The sequence below is a fragment of the Procambarus clarkii genome, chromosome 46 (genome assembly GCF_040958095.1).
Source record: "Procambarus clarkii isolate CNS0578487 chromosome 46, FALCON_Pclarkii_2.0, whole genome shotgun sequence".
Classification (NCBI taxonomy): Eukaryota; Metazoa; Arthropoda; class Malacostraca; order Decapoda; family Cambaridae; genus Procambarus; species Procambarus clarkii.
Genome location: NC_091195.1, coordinates 18,594,639 through 18,607,425, shown reverse-complemented (window position 1 = coordinate 18,607,425; position 12,787 = coordinate 18,594,639). Strand labels below are relative to the sequence as shown.

Below are 12,787 nucleotides of genomic sequence, written 5' to 3'. Positions count from 1 at the left end.
AATCCAACAAACTCTCGCTTTTCGGGTGATGCCACACCTTGTTATAGGGCGTGGTGACGTCAGCCCGTGTTATAGGGCGTGGTGACGTTAGCCCGTGTTATAGGGCGTGGTGACGTCAGCCCGTGTTATAGGGCGTGGTGACGTCAGCCCGTGTTATAGGGCGTGGTGACGTCAGCCCGTGTTATAGGGCGTGGTGACGTTAGCCCGTGTTATAGGGCGTGGTGACGTCAGCCCGTGTTATAGGGCGTGGTGACGTCAGCCCGTGTTATAGGGCGTGGTGACGTTAGCCCGTGTTATAGGGCGTGGTGACGTCAGCCCGTGTTATAGGGCGTGGTGACGTCAGCCCGTGTTATAGGGCGTGGTGACGTCAGCCCGTGTTATAGGGCGTGGTGACGTTAGCCCGTGTTATAGGGCGTGGTGACGTCAGCCCGTGTTATAGGGCGTGGTGACGTCAGCCCGTGTTATAGGGCGTGGTGACGTCAGCCCGTGTTATAGGGCGTGGTGACGCCACAGCGTGTTATAGGGCGTGGTAACATCAGACAGCTTCAGAGTTGTGGCGTCATGTGTTTCAATGTTGACGTTAGGACATGTTAATGCGAGAAGTGATGTCTTCCCTCGAAGGCCTATGATTAACGCGCTGGTGTTCTGATGTCCCTGAAATTGGTAGTACAAAAACATTTGATGAATAAACCTAAGTTGCCTTCAGATTTAAAGCAACTTTATTCATCCTTGGAGTTATCTCGAGGATTATTACGTTTTTTTCGTACTTGGATTAGGATACTGTCTGAAGGATTATAATTTCTTTAGGCAATTTATTTCAAAGTTAAAGGATTATAAAGTCTTTCTTCTTTCTCAGTTTTTGTGTTTGTTATTCTGTTGTGCCTGTTGCTTTACTATTCATTTTAACTGCTGTTGGTTTTTACTGATGCTGTACTGTTGTGTTTTACTGCTGTTCTACTGTTGTTTTTTTACTGCTGTTCATTTTAACTGATGTTCGTTTCTACTGCAGCTTTACTATTGGGTTTTCCTGTTGCTCTTTGCAGCTGTGCACTGTCGGTTTTTACTGCTCTTCCTGCATATTTTACCGCTTAGAGAGGTGGGAGCTGTCACTCACCAAACTGACAGAACTGTTACGTGTATTGACTGACAGGTGTTTCTGGAGACCACAGTTTTGCTACAAATGGTGAGTGAAGGAGCCTACCTGCTGCTGCTGCTGTTGTTGGCGGTGCTATGTTAGTGGCTTCGTTGTGTACTCATTTAGTTGTGCTTGTGGAGGTTGAGCTCTGGCTCTTTGGTCCCGCCTCTCAACTGCCAATCAACAGGTGTACAGGTTCCTGAGCCTATTGGGCTCAGTGTGTGTGTATTCACTTAGTTGTGCTTGTGGGGGTTGAGCTCTGGCTCTTTGGTCCCGCCTCTCAACTGCCAATCAACAGGTGTACAGGTTCCTGAGCCTATTGGGCTCAGTGTGTGTGTATTCACGTAGTTGTGTTTGCGGGGGTTGAGCTCTGGCTCTTTGGTCCCGCCTCTCAACTGCCAATCAACAGGTGTACAGGTTCCTGAGCCTATTAGGCTCTATCATATCTACACTTGAAACTGTGTATGGAGTCAGCCTCCACCACATCACTGCCTAATGCATTCCACCTGTTAACTACTCTGACACTGAAACTGACACTTTGTGTGTGTTATTAGCTTCGTTCTGGGACAATAGTAACTTTCTTTATCTCGGTTATTTATCAGTTTACTGTACTGTTATAAACCAAAGTATTTATATATGAATCTTCAATCATTAATCTGGTTTAGATAAGTTTTCCCTCTAAGATACAGATCAAACCTGTTCATGTTGATCTCATTTACTATTTGACAGCGATTATGCTAAATAAATCCCTATGATGTGTATTTCTCAACATACTTAGGCTCTGTTTCTTCGAAAATATTACAATTTAAATTATATATGAAAACAAAAATACCAACAAAAGTTATAGCATGACGTTAAGGTAGTATTTTATAATTTTTTTATAAATAATATATACGTTAAAGTATGCAGTTGTTTAATATATTAAATAATAATTTTATACATTGTTTAAGTATTAAATTTTCCTATAAAATTTTGAACTATAACTCACAAACATGCGCATATATATATATATATATATATATATATATATATATATATATATAATGCTCATAGCTAGGCACTATATTGTGGATAACATTTTATTCACTTGGTCTCGAACCGCAGACCACACAAGCTGCAGTCCTACCAACTGAGCCATTACCAGTCTTTAATAGGGACGATTCTAGAGAGACACCTATCTGCTGTCCAACTGAAACTTGCGACCTTGCCCGGGATGCCACTTTGGCACGTAGCTGTTAGTTGATCCCCTAACAGCAGCACATGAATGTCTGTGGAATCCTTCCTATTAAGGAATGCTGGTGCATCAGCCGGGCTGTGGTGGGTATGTGGGCCTGCGGGCCGCTCCAAGCAACAGCCTGGTGGACCAAACTCTCACAAGTCAAGCCTGGCCTCGGGCCGGGCTTGGGCAGTAGAAGAACTCCCAGAACCCCATCAACCAGGTATATGTGGGCCTGCGGGCCGCTCCAAGCAACAGCCGGGTGGACCAAACTCTCACAAGTCAAGCCTGGCCTCGGGCCGGGCTTGGGCAGTAGAAGAACTCCCAGAACCCCATCAACCAGGTATCCAGAGGTTGATAGGCCAATCAACTTTTCAAAGGTTGATAAGCCTTAATAACCTTTAGATGTTGGTAGGCCTTAACAGCCCTCCAGATGTTGATACGTCTTAACAGCCCTCCAGATGTTGATACGTCTTAACAGCCCTCCAGATGTTGATACGTCTTAACAGCCCTCCAGATGTTGATACGTCTTAACAGCCCTCCAGATGTTGATACGTCTTAACAGCCCTCCAGATGTTGATACGTCTTAACAGCCCTCCAGATGTTGATACGTCTTAACAGCCCTCCAGATGTTGATACGTCTTAACAGCCCTCCAGATGTTGATACGTCTTAACAGCCCTCCAGATGTTGATACGTCTTAACAGCCCTCCAGATGTTGATACGTCTTAACAGCCCTCCAGATGTTGATACGTCTTAACAGCCCTCCAGATGTTGATACGTCTTAACAGCCCTCTAGATGTTGATACGTCTTAACAGCCCTCCAGATGTTGATACGTCTTAATAACCAAATATTGATTGATAAGGCTTAACCACCCTTGTTAGATAGGCCATAATAATCCCCTGCTGTTGTTTAAGATTCGTACTTGGAACAAAAGATTCCAAGTAGCACGGGCTATGGTGAGCCCGTAGTGGACTTACCTGGCACAGGAGCGGGGCTGTAACTTTGGGTGAATAATCCCCCTTACGTCAAAACCATCCTCCAAGAAGCGCTACCAAGTTTATAAATGGACTGAGGGGAGAACTGGCAAGGGTATACCGGATCTCTCTAACTTTTACAATACCTGTTTCCTTCCTGTGAAAATCTGGGATCCGGCGGAGCGAAGCCACAGAACAGTAACCGTGTTCGCCTCCTGGTGGCAAACTCCGGAAGCTGTGCAACTTTTAAGTTGAAGTAGACTTACGAAGTTACGGGAACTTGGTTTGTTGTAGTGTTGTGCTTAAGCTCTGTATCAACCTCTGGAGGGTTATTAAGGCCTATCAACCTCTGGAGGGTTATTAAGGCCTATCAACCTGTGGAGGGTTATTAAGGCCTATCAACCTCTGGAGGGTTATTAAGGCCTATCAACCTCTGGAGGGTTATTAAGGCCTATCAACCTCTGGAGGGTTATTAAGGCCTATCAACCTCTGGAGATAGAACGCCGACCTGCAGGAAGCAAGACCGTCGCCCTACCGTCCTCGTCCTATTATAAATTATGATAATTTTACTTAATCAACTAAACATGTAAAATTTTGTGGTTTATTGAACTTAAAATCAACACCAAATTTACACTTTCGGGATGAATGATTATTTTCTTAGTTTCGTACGATTTAGGTAAAACCACTTCATAATGTACGATTGACACATCGTAAGAGCGAGCAGGTATTCCCAAAATTACCGACGCATATTAAAACAGATGGTTCTTATATCCTAATACACTAAAATTATAAGAACGAACTAATATAGCCTAAAAACACAATATCACATCGTAAGAACGAGCATCGTCAACATTGAGGGAATTTTTGTCGATCATCTTACGGCTTTTCCACGTGGAATTTTTTTGTGAAATTATCAACACATTGCGACATCTGATCTTGGGATTCCGGATACCTGTATTATATATGAATAAGTATGATGTGATTGGGTTGTCCGACCTCTTAGTACGTCTCATTTTGGACGTTTTGGTCCCCAATTTACAAATTGCAAAGTACTATAGAAGGTAATGGGATTACAAATATTTCCGTTTTCTATGAAGAGTAGGGTAGGATTGGAAGGGGGGGTTCGTATATTTCTAATTAGGTTAGAACGTTGTTGAAAAATCAGTAGAAAGAGCTGGTTTGGTATATTTGGGTTACTTTATACGTGTATACTTAATGCATGTATATACGTATGGTATATTTGGGTATGTTTATGCGTATATTGGGCAGTGTTAGTTACTCAATGTATCTTGTTCTTAAGAGACTGACAATGGTTGCCGTGGTTGGGTTGGGTTTGTGGGCGGGCGGGAGATGTCTGCATCACGGTGCTGCTGACCAGATGACGCACGCATATGCCCGCACACGCACGCACATGCCTGCACACGCACGCACATGCCTGCACACGCACGCACATGCCCGTCTGCTTGTGGGAGGGTTAGGGGCCTGCACACTCACACACGCATATATCCGCACACAAACGCACATGTCAGTAAAAGTCCTCGCATACCCGCAAGCCTCCACACACACACGCACACGTCAGCCCACGCTCGCACATGCCCAAATACACCCATACACGCACGCAAAGACTATGACATGAGCACTGTACACGCTGTTTACAAAGAACATGTCTATCCTCTCAGTCTCCGTCATTATCACTATTACTGCGTCACATTCCCGCTCTGATAAGTGGCGCTGATAATTCTTGAAACCGCTCCTGGGGTCCTGGAGTCAGCAAACATTTACGCATTCACTTACGAAAGCTGTACATCTTTTCCCAAGCACGGCGGATCTGTTTAGATTAACAAAACAGTTTGAGCTTGAAAACCTCACAACCCGAGGTTATTATTGGTATAAACAGCCTCGTACTGCCTCGGAGCTTATAAACTGTTTATTAAATATAAACAAAGTAAAGATGTACAGGTTTCTGAAATCAGATGAAGTTTGTCATTGTTAATATTATGCCTCATATTTGCTTGTCGTAGATCCTGTAGCAAAGGGTCTACGACCTCAGATCACAATCGAGAGACCCGGGTTCAATCTCCCCAGGCAGGACAGAAGCGTTTAGGCACGTTTCCTATCTCCTGGTGCCTTTGTTCACCTAGCAGTAAAAAGGTATCCGGGAGTTAGGCAACTGTTGTGGGGGTGGCATCCTGGGAAGGGTCAGCAATTAGCCTAGGATGACCTCAATAAGCCTAAAGTATACATACAAGAGCTTTGTCCCCCCAAAAAGGGACTTGTATATTACGAAAAATCACAAGAAGAATAAAATAATTTGTTTCCAAAGCTCAAAAGATTTAAGTGAAAAAGCTCTCGCCGGATCTGAAGCAATGACCCAATTCATTGTTTACCAACGCGACCAACAACATAGACTCGACCTTTAGCTTACATAACACAAGGGAAATCCACCGAGACAGCTTTACCGGATATGATCTAACCGGCTTAGAAGAGTTATACAATCTGCAGGTATAGGCAAGAGTCCCCAAAGTGTTCGCATTAGCATTATTCAGTGACCGAAGAAGAGTCCCTGCAACAGAAAGATTGTTCCAGTGGCCGAAGAACGATATCTGGAACAATTTGTGCAATAAACATATTAGCAACACCGTTGTCCGAGGCAGGAGACATGTAGATGTTAAACATATAGACCTTCAAGGAAACTGGCAATATAATATATAATATAATATATATATATATATATATATATTATGACAGTATCAGACGTGTTTATGTTAATATGTTTAATCACGTGTTTATTTTCGTGATACACACACACACACACATATATATATATATATATATATATATATATATATATATATATATATATATATATATATATATATATATATATATATATATATATATATATGTATATATATATGTATATATATATATAATGTGTGTGTGTATCTAATGGCATGAAAACGGATTACCACTAAGGGAAGACGAAACTAAATAACTACGTGAGCGCTTTCGTATCAGTCAACATATTGGTTATACATTTTCACATTATCCATCACGTGGTAATTTCATCGTGATTCACACTCATCTAGACGATATACATTTATATAATATGTATGCATATGTATGTATACATGTCGAACGTACATTTATGTACTGTTCGACCCAAAAATGTGACGTCTGTGTGGTCCTTCATGGAAATATAATAATAATAAGTAAATCATTATGTCGAGGGGACAGGAAGACAGTGTATATTCACACACACATGAGGCTTATATCTTGGTCCCTCCCCCCCCCCCTCACCCCCCTTCTCGGTGGAATTACTGACCCCGCCCAGGATGCAACCCCATAACAAGCTGACTAACTCCTGAGTACCTACTCACTGCTGGGTGAACAGAGGCATTAGGTGAAAGGAAATGTGCCCAATCATTTGTGTCCCGCCCGGGATTCGAACCTGGAATTCTTGATTGTGCGTCGAGAAAGAAAACGACTGTACTACCGAAACTACGCTCTGTCTAGTATGGTATACCAGGCTCTGTCTAGTATGGTATACCAGGCTCTGTCTAGTATGGTATACCAGGCTCTGTCTAGTATGGTATACCAGGCTCTGTCTAGTATGGTATACCAGGCTCTGTCTAGTATGGTATACCAGGCTCTGTCTAGTATGGTATACCAGGCTCTGTCTAGTGTGGTATACCAGGCTCTATCTAGTATGGTATGCCAGGCTCTGTCTAGTATGGTATGCCAGGGTCTGTCTAGTGTGGTATGCCAGGCTCTGTCTAGTGTGGTATGCCAGGCTCTGTCTAGTGTGGTATGCCAGGCTCTATCTAGTATGGTATACCAGGCTCTATCTAGTATGGTATACCAGGCTCTATCTAGTATGGTATACCTCGCTCAATCTAGTATGGTATACCTCGCTCAATCTAGTATGGTATACCAGGCTCAATCTAGTATGGTATACCAGGCTCAATCTAGTATGGTATACCGGGCTCAATCTAGTATGGTATACCGGGCTCAATCTAGTATGGTATACCGGGCTCAATCTAGTATGGTATACCGGGCTCAATCTAGTATGGTATACCGGGCTCAATCTAGTATGGTATACCGGGCTCAATCTAGTATGGTATACCAGGCTCAATCTAGTATGTTATACCAGGCTCAATCTAGTATGGTATGCCACGCTCTATCTAATATGGTATGCCACGCTCTATCTAGTAAGGTATGCCACGCTCTATCTAGTATGGTATACCAGGCTCTAGTATGGTATACTCTACAGTTCACCATGTCGACCAACGACACCTGCTCTCTCTCCAAAGGACATTCACACCGCTCTCAGCTTTAAGTGCTAATGCCTCATATTCTCCAATGCTCAGAGCATCGTGTATAAAGTACAAGAACTTCGACCATCTGAGCATTTTCCCATTGGTCGCTTTTTAAGCAATTATCATTAACCGTTGCTGTATATGCAAATTAGGTAGAGGTCTACATAAGCACGTTCAAAAGACGAGAAAAATCTGAATATGTGACTTCCTTGAGAACGTTTTTGCTTAGCAGTGGCGAGAACTGCCTAAGCGTAATTTTCTTACCAATATTTAAGATACTGAAATAGTTATTTTGTTAATTATTATTGGTAAATATACTTGTATGCTAAAGAGTTTTCAGGGTTAGTAAAAACTTACATAGTTATATAAAGGTCTCAGAAACTAAGCAGAATGCTGAAATAAGTAAGCTACAATTATTATAGGGTAATGTCGGCTTTAATATCCGCTTAATGGGTATTTTTGTTCTCTAAAAAATCTTAAGCAGGTATCGTTATTATATACAATGACGTTGTACCCGCTTCCCTGTGTACCTACTCTGAAAATTGATTTTTTGATTGTTTATTGTGCACCCCATACTCATCCTGTGAGCGGTAGGGCAAAAGCATTACAGAGGGCACAAAAGGTCTTTATCAGACCTCATCTTAGATTATTACATAAACAATTTCATCTATCCTTCACACCTTATAGTTACAATGTCAGCTAGTTACAGAATACTCCCTAGAAGTTTACTCTAGTCCTGGGGTTTTGAACCGGTACTAACTTACACGTACTGCTTCAAAATGTGTCCAAACATCGCTGTTTTTCTCCAAGTGCTCTATTCTAGTGCATCTACGGGGGCCTCGTAGCCTAGTGGATAGCGCGCAGGACTCGTAATTCTGTGGCGCGGGTTCGATTCCCGCACGAGGCAGAAACAAATGGGCAAAAGTTTCTTTCACCCTGAATGCCCCTGTTACCTAGCAGTAAATAGGTACCTGGGAGTTAGTCAGCTGTAACGGGCTGCTTCCTGGGGGTGGAGGCCTGGTCGAGGACCGGGCCGCGGGGACACTAAAGCCCCGAAATCATCTCAAGATAACCTAAAGATAGATCTGTCCCATTGCCACCGGACACCTGTTTCACGCCGTCCACTGTGCATCTGAAGCAGCAACATCTGGCATACGAGGATCGCGCAGCGGCGCCAGTGGTCTTCAGAGCGTGAGGCTTGCCTGAACACCAACTCGTCCTCTTAAAAATAACGTCACTTTTGGCTCGTATGCGCGGCACTATGGCCAAATTTGGACGTAATTTGAAATGAAATCGACTCACAATAGTGACGTTCTGTTCCGTTTTCTGTTTGAGTCGTCCGGCGTACGCGCAGAGGTTATAAGAGGACACTTTAAATTAACGTTTTTCATAACGTTTCGAAACTTTATGAGAATTTCCTGCCCACCTAACCTATCAGAGGACCCTTAACTTACTGTTGTTGAAAAAAAAATCCCAAATTTATTTTCATATTTTTTCATTTTCAAATTACGTCCAAATTTGGCCATATGGGCAAACGGCCAAAAGTGACATTCTTTTTAAGAGGACAGGTTGTTCCAGGGTCTAAAACCTTTACCGGCATGAACGTTGTGACGTCAGAGTGACGTCACACGTCTCGGGGGCATCAGGTTTGCTTATAGAGTAGCAATGACGTAGAAGGGGGTACATTTTCTTAGGTCTTAGACCCTACTCATTAGTAGTATCCAACTAGATCCCCGGAGTCAACCAATTCACGTTAGTGACAAACAACTAACTTTGATGACCGTAAGGAGTCATCAAAACATTTACGAAACCTGTGCATCTGTCCTCAATAATTGCGACTATATTTTACATTAATTAAATAGTTAATGAGCACCGAAGCGCAACGAGGTTGTTTATAACAATAACAAACTCAGGCTCTCAAGTTTCCAAGCTCGTAAACTGTTTAATAAATGTAAACAAAGCAGCCATGACTAAGGAATGATGTACAGGTTTCGTAAGTAGTTGCGTAAATGCTTGTTGGGTCTTGAATAGGAAAACTGTTTTCATTGTAGCCTGGCGAGGTTTTCTATATTATCTGACAACGTTTTCTATGCTACTCTGTAATGTTTTCTGAGTTATCTGACAGTTTCTAAATTTATTAAACTCGTATCTATTTTTTCGTGTTCATGGGGAAGGGAGTTGAAGGGGAGGCATGGCCTGGGGGGTGATGCTTGACGATTGATAAAGATTAAGCCATCCAAGAGGTGGCACGGGCATGAATAGCCCGTAAGTGGTGGCCCTTTTGAGCCATTACCAGTATCAAGAGCTGATACTGGAGATCTGTGGAGGTGCAACTGCACCCTGCGTGACGGGAGATGTCTCCCGTGCTGGGGGGCATGTGGCATGTGTATTTTAAAAGAGAGGGGGGCATGAGATGGGTGGGGGGGGGGGTGTAGCGGAGGCACGAGATTGGTGGGGGGGGTGTAGCGGAGGCACGAGATTGGTGGGGGGGGGTGTAGCGGAGGCACGAGATTGGTGGGGGGGTGTAGCGGAGGCACGAGATTGGTGGGGGGGGGTGTAGCGGAGGCACGAGATTGGTGGGGGGGGTGTAGCGGAGGCACGAGATTGGTGGGGGGGGGTGTGGCACAGACGGTTTTAAAGAGGGGAGGACTCGACAGGGTGTGTATATCAAGGCTGGTGTAACCGGATAATCCACAGTATAAGCCGGATAAAGTAGAGGTGTGGCAGAGGATAGAGTGGAGTGAGACGAGGAGCCTGATTGGTTACGGAAGCGCGACTCACTGGAAGAGACACACCACCTGTCATCATTCCTCACAACTCCTCAGTACGTCATAACTCCACGTCATTGTTGTCCTGACGTCACATCTAGAATGCTCCCGTGGCCGCTTGTCCCAGAGCACAAATGAGCTGTCTACGGACCGGATCCCTCCCCCCCCCCCCCTCCCACACACACACACCTGTACACCTGTTCATTGACGGTTGAGAGGCGGGACCAAAGAGCCAAAGCTCAACCCCCGCAAGCACAATTAGGTGAGTACACACACACACACACACACACACACACACACACACACACACACACACACGCAGCCTCTAACCTTCAGGATATTATCGAGGACGCTTCAACCATTGCTTCAGTACACAACTCAGTCACCAGGGTTAGTGTACATTCCATCGCCGCTCCCACGTTCCTAGACTGTCTACGTGCATAAACTTACCTTCCAGACTTTTCAAAGTGCTCTCTTCCGATCTACCAGTCTTCCGAGAAGTAGTTTGTTCATTGTACTGAGGGCTTGGTGGTGACAGCGACGTTGGGCCAGACCTCAGTGTCACTTCCCGTGCCAAAGACAGCGGAGGGTGCCACGGGCTCCTCATAGCCTGTGTTGGAGCTGGAATTTCAACCAACAACAGTGTCAGCAGCTGTTACTTGACGGGGTTCTGGAAATATTAATTAAAAAGTGCAAAACACCATTATTAATCTCGCTTGTTTTGTGAATAATTACTGTTTAAAGTGAGTTAACTTAGCGATTTGTTAACCCAAGTTGAAAAATGGGATTGTTTAGATGTAACGAAACTAGTTTATCGCTGGTTTATATTTACAAGTTTCTACTGCTTACTTCCAAGTGTTATTTAAAATGAAGAACTACTGGCGTAGGAGACAAGACAACTAATTAACTACACATCTAAGGTGAGAGCAGTGATTAGAACCTCGTGAATTAAATTGTTTAAAAGGATGATTGCTAGCTAGGCTTGTATGATGTTAGATAGACCTTTGGCAGTGAAAATCTAGCCTGTTTTTGTCTTATATTTTAGAAAGCATGGGAGGCTGAGATCGAGGGTGGTAGTAGTGATTGTGGTGGTAGGATAATGGTGTTTGAACTACTCTGGACGTTATCTCTCTTTGTCTTGGTGAATAATATGAGCGTCATTCGGTTAAACACCATTAAGTCTGACCAGTAATTGATTGGGTAACCGCATTAACAGCCTCCTCTTTGTTGAGCGAGGTTCCCAATTAAATTCACAGATGCCTTGATTATATATATTATATTTGCAGACAATGAGTCACAATAACGTGGCTGAATATATGAATACTTAACTACACGTCAGAAGGTGAGGAGGCGATGGTTTCGATTCGTTCTGTATCATTATCAAGTCAATTGTGATGTGAACAAGATGTTTGTTGTTGTTTTTAGATTTAGCTATTCAGAACGAAATGTCCATGTAGCACGGGCTATAGTGAGCCCGTTAGGTTCGTGAGCGAGACTGTTATTGTTTTAGATTCAGCTACTCGGAACCTACGGGCTCACCATAGCCCGTGCTACTTGAAACTTTTTGTTCCAGGTAGTGAATCTTAAACAACATACTCGGAACAAAACGTTCCAAGTAGCACGGGCTATGGTGAGCCCGTAGTGGACTTACCTGGCACAGGAGCGGGGCAAGTAGCACGGGCTATGGTGAGCCCGTAGTGGACTTACCTGGCACAGGAGCGGGGCAAGTAGCACGGGTTATGGTGAGCCCGTAGTGGACTTACCTGGCACAGGAGCGGGGCAAGTAGCACGGGCTATGGTGAGCCCGTAGTGGACTTACCTGGCACAGGAGGGGGCTGTAATTTAGGCGTGGTGTGAGCCAGGGAGGCACGGGCATTAAGAAAGGTGAGGAGGAAATTCCTAGAGGAAAGCAAGAGCAAGGCGAAAGGTACAGAAGGGATGAGTGTGATAAAAGGGTGTAAGAAAGGGGTAATAATGAATATATGAATGAGAACATAAGAATAAGAGGAGAAAGAGAAAAAGGATTGATAGGCTTATGTTAGGTCACGTTTGGGGGTGTAGAAATAGCCTAAGCTACTCTATCCCTTTGAGATGTATTTCTTTCTTGTCTCAATAAACATACTTGAGGTCACGTTTGTTCGAAAGGTTACAGCATTTGAGTATATACTGTGACAGGGAAGGGTCAACAGCAACAAAGCCAGGACTCAAGTTCATGTTGGGTAGGCTGTGTATCAGAGCAGACTCAACAAGACTGCGTCTGTGTAAAGCAGAGGCAAGAAAGATCATTTTAAAAGAAAACTTTTTGTTTTCATCATCAATAGGATTAGAATCCCTAACATGACAGAAGAGAGCATTGTTTGTGTCTGCACACTT

The 12,787-nt window shown here is 43.8% G+C and overlaps 1 protein-coding gene across 4 annotated transcripts in view; it reads left to right on the top strand.

Annotated features, from left to right (window-relative positions):
* LOC123770492 (uncharacterized) overlaps nucleotides 1-12,787 on the top strand; it is a 119,040-nt gene that overhangs the window by 84,378 nt on the left and 21,875 nt on the right. Inside the window, exon 1 of one of the 4 annotated variants that reach the window (XM_069301756.1) lies at nucleotides 10,762-11,334. The exons of the other annotated variants lie outside the window; for them this stretch is intronic. The gene's annotated coding sequence lies outside the window, so the exon portion shown is untranslated. Of the gene's footprint in view, nucleotides 1-10,761; nucleotides 11,335-12,787 lie in introns of those variants that run through there. 4 annotated transcript variants of the gene reach the window in all.